This window comes from Apodemus sylvaticus, chromosome 23 (genome assembly GCF_947179515.1).
Source record: "Apodemus sylvaticus chromosome 23, mApoSyl1.1, whole genome shotgun sequence".
Taxonomy (NCBI): domain Eukaryota; kingdom Metazoa; phylum Chordata; class Mammalia; order Rodentia; family Muridae; genus Apodemus; species Apodemus sylvaticus.
In genome coordinates this window covers 52,957,248-52,967,921 of record NC_067494.1, presented here as the reverse complement: position 1 = coordinate 52,967,921, position 10,674 = coordinate 52,957,248, and the positions used below count along the sequence as shown (strand labels likewise).

General features: G+C 37.7%; 1 pseudogene; it reads right to left on the bottom strand.

Annotated features, from left to right (window-relative positions):
• Positions 1–2,255: 2,255 nt before the first annotated feature.
• Positions 2,256–10,674, bottom strand: part of LOC127673873 (vomeronasal type-2 receptor 116-like) — a 32,174-nt pseudogene continuing 23,755 nt past the window's right edge.

The window sequence follows — 10,674 nt, the reverse complement described above, 5'->3', positions numbered from 1 at the left end:
AACCAGACATGTGGCAAAATCTAGGATAAAATAACATGGGTTATCTTTAGTTATGATCTAGTCAGAGTAGAGCCTAGCTATATGGCAGATGATATGATAGCATACATAAGCGACCCCAAAAATTCCACCAGAGAATTCCTACAACTGATCCAAAACTTCAGCAAAGTGGCTGAATATAAAATTAACTCAAACAAATCAATAGTCTCCTTTTTTTTAAACAAATGATAAGCAAGATGAGAACAATATTGGGTAAACAATAACTTCACAATAGCTGCAAATGGTATAAAATATCTTACGTAACCCTTACCAAGCAAGTGAGATCTGTGTGACAAGAACTACAAATTCCTGAAAAAAGAAATGGAAGAAGACCTCAGAAGATGGAAAGTTCTCCCATGCTCATGGATTGGTAGAATTCACATAGTTAAGAGGGCCATCTTACCAAACCTATCTACACATTCAATTCAATCCCCATCAAAATTCCAACACTGTTCTTCACAGACATGGAAAGAGCAATTCTCAACTTTGTATGGGAAAAATCCCAGGATAGACAAAAATATTCTCAGCAATAGAAGAACTTCCATTGGAATCACCATTCCTGGCCTCAACCAGTACTACGAAGCAATAGTGATAAAAAACCACACGGTATTAGTATGGAGACAGACAGGTCTATCAATGGAATAGAATCAGAAATCCAAAAGTAAACGCACCCACATATGGACACTTGATATTTAACAAAGAAGCCAGAAAATATACAGTGGGAAAAAATAAAGCAACTTCAATAAATGGTCCTGGTCTAATTGCATGAAAATAGATCCACAACTATCACCTTGCACAAAGCTGAAGTCTAAGTGGATCAATGACCTCAACATAAAACTATATACACTGAATCTAATAGAGAAAATCTGAAACTTAGAAGGGAGAACAAAATATCATGGGAGCCTAGGAAGGAAGGGTCATTTATAGGAGAAATTAGAGGGGTGAAAGGTGGAACAGGATCAGATATGGGGGCAGCAAAAGGAGAGAAGTCAATGGAGCCAGGAAAATGAATGTAAAAATGCATCCTTTGGGGGTGGGAAAATGCTCTAGAATGTCCCATAGACCTTGGAGGTTTAAAAATCTCAGAGTCAAAGGAGGTGATCTTAGCCAAACAGCTCCACAATGGTGAGAATGGACTTGAAGAGTGTACCCCAGTAGATAGACAGAACCTCAAGAGGAGGGACAGGGTTACCAACTCACAGTCAAAATTTCTGATTGATAAATTGTTCCTGACTAAAAGAACTACAGGGACAAAAATGGAGAAGAGACTGAAGGAAAGGCAGTCCACTGACTGGCCTAACTTGGAATCTATTTCAAAAGAGGGAGCACCAAGACCTACTAATATTACTGATGCTATGATATGCTAACAATAAAAAGCCTAACATGGCTTCCCTCTAAAAGGCCCTATCAGCATTTGAGTGAAGAAAATGCAAATACTTACACCCAACTATTAGACTGAAGTCAAGAATCCCTGTGGTTGAATTTGGGAAAGGAAGGAAGAAATTGCAAGAAGAGAGCAACCCCATAGGAAGACCTGTGGTCTCAACTAACTCATGGGCGATCCTAGAGCCTGAACCACTAACCATGCAGCAAATATAGGCTGGTCTGAGGCCTCTGGTACATATATAGCAGAGGACTGCCTGATCTGGCCTCAGTAGTAGATGAACTTAATCCTTGATAGACTTGGGACCCAAAGGTACAAGGAACCCTAGTGGAGCATGGAGAGAGAGAGCATCCTCTTGGAGGTAAGGCTGAGGAAGAATGGGATGAGAAAATATGGGTGTGGAACCAGGAGTGGGGCAATGCCTGAAATATAAAAAATAAAATAATAAAAGAATTTTCCCTGCTCTATGTTGCTAATTCAGGCAGAGTAAAAAATATATATCAAGTTCAATGATAAATTAAATCAATAACATGAAAAGAAACAGTTTATATCAAAGAAAGAGAAATTCAACATGATCAAGATTTGGGACCTCTATTTCTTAGACTCAAAATAGTGGAGGCTCAGAGAGCAGATGTGATTTTCAAATCTAGAAAACAAACCAAAACAAAAAAGGCTCTCATACTAGTACATTGTAATACAGTTAAACAAAGGAAAAAAAATCCTAACAGAATCAAATGCATATTATAATCTTATAGCACATGATTAGAAAAATATGGGGAATGAAATAAAACCTTTTATGAAATTATTAACATGAAAGCTAAATCTGTTTTTTGAACTATATTTTGTGAGACTTGTTTCTTCTAGAATGCATTTTGTCTCTGATATAATTAAATGTATTCTCATCTGGTCTCAATAAGATAATGTAACACTTAGGACCAAATATGAAGCCAAGGAGTGCTGTGCTGAAAGCCAAGATAGAAAATATTTCCATAACAACCATGTATTTCCCCTTAGTGCTATGGTAGACAGGAAGAAAGGTGACCCAGACACAAAAGAACACCAGCAAGCTGAATGACAGAAATTTGGATTCATTGAATGTATCAGGAAGAGTTCTAGATAAGAAGGCCATCATGTAACCCCCAAGTGCCAAAAAGCAGAGGTATCCGAGGACACAGTGGAAGGCAACAGATGAACCCTTGTTGCAGAAAATTATGATGTGTCCATGTTCAGAATGAACATCTTGGTCGATGAATGGAGGAGAGATTGCCATCCACATTCCACAAAAAACAACTTGTATCAGAGTGCAGATAGGAATGATGTAGTTTGGGGCTTTTGATACCATTAGCCAGGTTACCATTCTCCCTGGAAAAGTGGCCTTGAATGCAATAACCACAGTAATAGCTTTGGCCAACACAGTGGCAAGAGCCACAGTGAATGCAACTCCAAATGTGGTCTGCTACAGGATACAGGTGTCTTTGTTGGGCTGGCCAATGAAAGTCAAAGAACAAAGAAAACAGAAGGTGAGTGTAATGAGCAAAATATAACTGAGAGCTTGGTTGTTGGCCTTCACAACAGGAGTGCCTCTGTGTTTCACAAAGATGCCAATAACAAAGGCTGTAAGTGTAGATGAGCACAGAGCTATGCTGGCAAGAGCCATCCCCAAGGGGTCTTCATAGGCCAGAAAGCTCACAGCTTTCTGGAGGCAGTGGTTCTTCTCTGTATTTGCATAATGACTCTCTGGACACTTCACACATTGATCCGCATCTGGTGAAAAATATGGGGTATCATGAGATCATGAACCCAGGATGGGTTGATCCCTTTATTTCTGAGACATTATTCAATACCTGGACTGTTATAGATGTTACATTTCTTTGCTTTTTCAGGGACAAATTAATAAGCACATTGTTGTGAATAATGCTTATTATTGAGGAAGAATGGGGTGAGAAAATATGGATGGGGGAACCAGGAGTGAGGCAATGCCTGGAATGTAAAAAATAAAATAATGAAATAAAAGAACTTTCTAGGCTCTATGTTGATAATTCAGGCAGAGTAAAAAAAAAAATGTATCAAAGTTCTAAGATAAATTAAATCAATAACATGAAAAGAAACAGTTTATATCAAAGAAAGAGAAATTAACAAGATCAAGTAAACGTCTTTCTTAGACATTTCTTTTAGTATTTATGTTCATATATAATGCTTTGATCCAATCCTTCTGCCTTTTCCACTGTTAATTCCATTCCTTCCATCAGATTTCCCTCCTAACTTAATGTGTTGTCTCCCTCTCCCTCTCCCTCTCCCTCTCCCTCTCCCTCTCCCTCTCCCTCTCCCTCTCCCTCTTCCTGTCCCTCTCCCTCTCCCTCTCCCTCTCTCTCTCTCTCTCTCTGTCTCTCTCTCTCTGTCTCTCTCTCTCTTGCCGTTTTTACCTTGCTATAACCACTGAGTCTATTCATTATTACCAGTTTGTATATTGGTGGCAATGCCTTCAGTTGGACCATAAATAGACATTCAGAGTGTACATTGCTAAAGCAATGTATGAAGTTTCCCGTTTTACTGCCAAGTACTTCCAGGAACTTCTTCAATAATCCATCTTCATCATAGCTATTTAAATTGAACTAGCCTAATGTTTTCCCTCACATTACTTCCAAATTTTCTCTGCCTTTTCTGACATTGGTATATCCCTTTTTAAAAGTAATTAGAATAGTAAGTTATATTGAATAAATGTACCTCAGCCCAGATATCACTTCATAAATAAAATATTCTTTATGAATGATACATGCAAAATTTGTTACATTGAGAGAATCTTTGCAATGTTTTTTAGTTAATGCTTTTTAAAATATGAGTCCTAAATTCTCTTTTCTTCTTAGAAATCCTTAAGTTTCCAATTTTTTCAATTCTCTGCTGGAGTTTAGTGAAGAGATTCTACTTCATTACATTTACTATTGCATTAGCAAATGCTCATAAAGCACCCAGTAAAATGATTTAACAACATTTGAGGCAAGGATCTGTTTCACATAAATAGAAAATTATTACAAGACTTGAAGGATGGGCTGGAGAGATGGCTCAGGGGTTAAGAGGATTGACTGCTCTTCCAGAGGTCCTGAGTTCAACTCCCATCAACAACATGGTGGCTCACAACCATATGTAATGGGGATCCTCTTGTGTCTGAAGACAGTGACAGTGTACCCACATACATGAAATAAAAAAAATAAATCTTAAAGAGTTGGTGGACTTTAAAAAAGAGTTTTATCATACTTTGCTCTTGTAATTTTGTAAATTTGATGATTAACATAAAATCTATTTACCAAGATATATGTGTAACATTATCACTATGTCCAAATGTCTCTAAAATTCTTATGTGAATTGATCACTAGATATTAATTTTACTATAATAATAAATATCTCGACTTTCAAAATGTATCACATTATTGTACAAATTTTCAATCAGCAATATTTTTAAATTTACAGTACTTTACATTCCTTTGAGCCATGTAGTGATGTACAATAGAATTATTAAACACAACCCCTGTCAGATTTGGAGTTGTTGAGTGACACATTGTTATGTATACACAGAATACATTTGCAAACTGACTTGGTAACATACATGAATACATACATATACACACAAACACCATACAATACATAAATATATATGTATGTACATATATATGTATACATATATGTATATTTATATGAATATATAGTGGCATTTATTTACTATATAATGTATATGGATTTTTGGCTAAAAGTTGATAGTCATATTTACTATTAAAGAATGATGTCATTTATGAAAGAGAGTATGGCAGCTTCATACGAATCAAGAGCCTTTGAAACCTAAAAATCAGTGATATCCAGAAATATCACGACACTTCTACATACAAACTTATGGCTGTGGCAGCATGTACATAAGAGAATCAAGCTCATGCCTGACCGGTTTTCATCATGGATGGATGATTAGCATGAAGTGACACCCTTACCTGAGGAGCTATAATAATTTTTTTTTTTTTTAGTAAGAATGAAAGAGTCCACATTCTTCACAATTGTGACCAATAGAAAGTATAGATTTCTACAGTGCAGGACTCACATTCAAACATATTTGAGTAGGACAAATTGGAGTAAAAGTTAAAATTTAGGAGAAAAAAACAAAACATTAAATAAGTAAAGAGGTAGAGATGTGGTTCTCATATGTTTTGTGGGCATGAATATGATCTAATATATCGTACTGTATTCTGACAAAAGTAAATAAATAACATTTTAAAAATTTCAGTATTAATACAAATGAGAAAATTTTAACAGATAGAATTATAGAATGTTAATTTTTTTGTATGTTGAAGATGCCATAAATGTGCTCATTACCTATTCTTCTAGGTGCAGATTATACATTCCATAACATCTCTTAGAACTTGGTACATTTTGATATTACAGACTGTTCATGTTCCTTTGAGATTATAGTTGCAAATAATATTTTACTACATATTGCTGGACAATATAAAAGGATTTCATGATAATTTCTACAAATTAAGAAAATTTAAATATTTAATTATAGTAGAAAGTAAATATAATAGGTAAATCAAACATAAATTTCCATTTGCCTCCTTGTATTGAAATAAGATAGAAATTGATGTAAATGGAAAGAAAATTGAAAGAATCCCACTAAAATCAGCAACTAGACGAGGCTACCCTCTCTATTCCTACCTATTCAATAAAGTACTAAAAGTTCAAGCCAGAGCAAGATACAAATTGAAAAGAAAGAAATCAAAACACCACCATTTTGCATATGATATGATATTATACTGAAGTAACCCCAAAAATTCCACCAGAGAACTCATGAACCTGACAAACAATTTCAGCAAAGTGGCTGGATATAACATTAACTAAAGCAAATCAATAGCATTCCTCTACTCAAAGGATAAACAGACTGAGAAAGAAGTTAGAGAAACAAGAGCTTTCACGGGAGTCATAAATAATGTAAAATAACTTGGTGTGATTCTAATCAAGCAAGTGAAAAGATCTATACAAGAATTTCACATCTCTGAAGAAAGAAATAGAAGATCTCAGAAGATGGAAAGATCTCCCATGCTCATGGGTTGACAGGATTAATATAGTAAACATGGGCATCTTGACAAAAGCAATCTACAGATTCAATGCATTCCCCATCGAAATTCTAACTCAATTCTTCATACAGATAGAAAGAGCAATTTACAAAGTCATATGGAATAACAAAAAATCCAGTATAGCAAAAACTATTCTCAACAATAAAAGAACTTCTGGGGGAATCACCATCCTTGACCTCTATCTTTAATACAAAGCTGATAAAATCAATAGTGATAAAAAACTGTATGGTATTAGAACAGAGACAGGCAGGAAGATCAATGGAATAGAATTGAAGATCCAGAAATTAACTCATAACCCATGGTCATTTAATCTTTATTTTTTAAAGAAATTTAATTTTCACCTTTTATTTTTAGGGTTGAGATAGTATATAATATTTATTTTAAATCTTCTTTTTAAATTTTCTTATTGAATATTTTATTGATTTACACTGGGAAATGTTAGCCCCTTTCCCGGTTCGCCACCCTAGGAAACCCTTATCCCATTCCCCCTCCCCCTGCTTCAATCAGGGTGTTCCCCCAATCACCTACCCATTGCCACCCGGAGGCACACTAATTCCCCTACACTGAGACATCTAGCATTCACAGGACCAAGGGCCTTTCCTTTCACTGATGCCCAACACAGTCATCCTCTGCTACATATGTGGCTGGCGCCATGGGTCCCTCCATGTGTACTCTTTGACTTATGGTTTAGTCCCTGGGAGCTCTGGAGTTTCTGTCAGGTTGATATTGTTGTTCTTCCTATAAGGCTGCAAATCCCTTAAGCTCCTTCAGTCCTCTCTTTAACTCCTCCATTGGGGACCCTGTTCTCAGTCCAAAGGTTGACTGAGAGCATCCACCTCTGTATTTGTCAGGCACTGTCAAAGGCTCTCAGGAAACAGCTCTACCAGGCTCCTGACAGCAAAGACTTGTTGGCATCCACAATAGTGTCTGGGTTTGGTAACTGTATATAAGATGAATCCCCAGGTAGGGAAGTCTCTGGATGGCCTTTCATTCAGTCTCTGTATCTCTTCCCATGGATATTTTGTCCCCCCTTCTAATAAGGACTAAAGTATCCACACTTTGGACTTCTTTCTTCTTGAGTTTCATATGGTCTGTGAATTGTATCTTGGACTTTGACAAAGAAACTATAACTATCCAGTAGTAAAAAGGGCATTTTCAACAAGTGGTACTGGTTCAACTGGTGGTCAGGATGTAGAAGAATACAAATCAATCCATTCTTATCTCCTTGTACAAAGCTCAAGTCCAAGTGGATCAAGGATTTCCACATAAAACCAGATACACTGAAACTAATAGAAGAGAAAGGGGAAAGAGCTTCAAACACATGGGTACAGGAGAAATTTTCCTGAACATAACATGAATGACTTATGCTCTAAAACCAACAATAGACATATGCAAAGCTTCTGTAGGGCAAAGGACACTGTCCAGAGGACAAAACATCACCCAACATATTGGGAAAAGATCCTTTCCAATCCTACACCTGACAGAGAGAGAATATCCAACATGTACAAAGAACTCAAGAAGTTAGACTCCAGACATTCAAATAGCCCTATTGAAAAATGGAGTACATAGGTAAACAAAGAGTTCTCAATTGAAGAGTACTGAATAGCTGAGAAGCACCTAAAGAAATGTTCAACATCCTTAGTCATCAGGGAAATGCAAATCAAAACAACCTTGAGATTTGAGTTCACACCAGTCAGAATGTGTAAGATCAAAAACTCAGTTGACAGCAGATCCTGACAAAGATGTGGAGAAAAGATGTTGTTGGTTGAATTGAAAGCTTCTACATCTACTCTGGAAATCAGTCTGACAGTTCCTCAGAAAATTGGACATAGTATTACCCGAGGACCCACTCCTGGGCATATATTCAAAAGATGCTCCAACATATAACAAGGAAACGTGCTCCCCTATGTTCGTAGCAGTCTTATTTATAATAGACAGAAGACGAAAAGAACTCAGATGCCCTTCCACAGAGGAAGGGAGACAGAATATGTGGTACATTCATATAATGGAGTACTACTTAGCTAATATACTGGCTAGTTTTGTGGATCAAATTGACACAAGCTGGAGTTATCACAGAGAAAGAAGCTTCAGTTGAGGAAATTCCTCCATAAGACCCAGCTGTAATGCGTTTTTCAATTAGTAATCAAGGGGAGAGGGCCCGTTGTGGGTGGTGCCATCTCTGGGCTAGTAGACTTGGGTTCTATAAGAAAGCAAGCTGAGCAAGGCAGAGGAAGCAAGCCAGTAAGAAACATCCCTCCATGACCTCTGCATCAGCTCCTGCTTCCTGACCTGCTTGAGTTCCAGTCCTGACTTCATTTAGTGATGAGCAGCAAGGTGGAAATATAAGCTTAATAAGCCATTTCCTGTGCAACTTGCTTCTTGATCATGATGTTTGTGCAAGCAGAGAAACTCTGACTAAGACAGCTATTAAAACAAAATGAATTCCTCTTGTTCTCTTACTCTTGCTTCCCAATTGCTTCTCTCTTGGCCTCTTGGGCTCTTCCCTCTCTTTCCACATGGTCATGGTAAGCCTCTAAGTCTCTACTCTCTCCCTCTCTCTGCCTTTCTCTGCCTCTACTACCCTCTTAACACCTCCTCCCCATGCCCTGAAAAAACTCTATTCTATACTAAAATAACAACAACAACAAAAACAATGAATTCATGAAATTCTTACGCAAATGGATGGAACTAGAAAGTATTATCCTGAGTGAGGTAACCCCATCACAAAAGAACACTCATGGTATGCACTTGTTGATAAGTGAATACTAACCCAAAAGCTCAGAATACCCATGCTACAATTCACACACCACATGAAGTTCAAGAAGAAGGAAGACCAAAATGTGGGTGCTTCGGTACTTCTTAGAAGGGTGAACAATATACTCACGGGAGGAAATACAAAGAATAAGTGTGGAGCAGAGTCTGAAGGAAAGGCCATCCAGAGACTGCCCCACCTGGGGATCCATCCCATACACAATCACCAAACCCAGACACTTTCAGATGTCAAGAAGTGCTTGCTGACAGAAGTCTGATATAACTGTCTCCTGAGCAGCACTCATCCATTGGACTGAGCACTGGGTCCCCAGTGGAGGAGTTAGAGAAAGAACTGAAGGAGTTGAAGGGGTTTGCAGTCCCATAGCAGGAACAATATCAACCAAACAGACTCCCTGGTGCTCTCAAAGACTAAACCACCAACCAAAGAGTACACATGGAGGGACTGATTGCTCCAGCCGCATATGTAGCAGAAGATGGCCTTGATGGGCATCAGTAGGAGGAGAGGCCCTTAGTTCTATGAAGACTTGATGCACCAGTGTAGAGAAATGTCATGTCAGGGAGGCAGGCATGGGTGGGTGGCTGGGGAAACACCCTGATAGAAGCAGGTGAAGGGAGAATGGAATAGGTGGTTTCTGGGGGAGAAACCAGGAAAAGGGATAACATTTGAAATACAAATAAAGAAAATATCCAATAAAAGAAAAGAAAAAAAACAAATGATGTAAGATACAACTTCTAGGGCATGAAATTAAAAATCTGTTTATTATTTATCTGAATTGACTTAATATTAAAAACGATAGTGTAGAATAATTTCTTTGTATTCAAATACTAGATATCGAACTTAAAGCAAGTTAGGTGACATTCTTGTATTATTGTATCCTAATTTCTTCAGCATATAAAACTTTAGGTGTTGTGCAGGTATCAAATATGTACATCTGCTATACCTTGGATGTCTTTGGCTCATTTTTTTTCCATTTTTCAAAATCCATTATTTTATTTATTTACATTTCAGACTTTGCCCACCTTTCTCATCACCCTTTTCACAGTTCCCCATCCCATTTCCCCTCCTCTATGTATCTCAGAGGATGCTCCCCCATGGCATCCCCTTCCCTAGCATCTCACTTCTCTATTATCACATCCTCTCCCACTGAGACCAGCAAGGCAGTCCTCTGAGATATATAAGAGTGGGGTTAGGGGAAATCAGATCAGCCTGCATATGCTCCCTACTTCATGGCTCTGTCTCTGGGATCTCCTGGGGATGTGAATTAGTTGAGACAGCTGGTTTTCTATTACTGTGGGTTAGTAACCCAGTTCCTCCACATGAGGCCATATCTATTAACTGGAGGCGGTTTCTTCCAGTTCCTTCTCCCTACT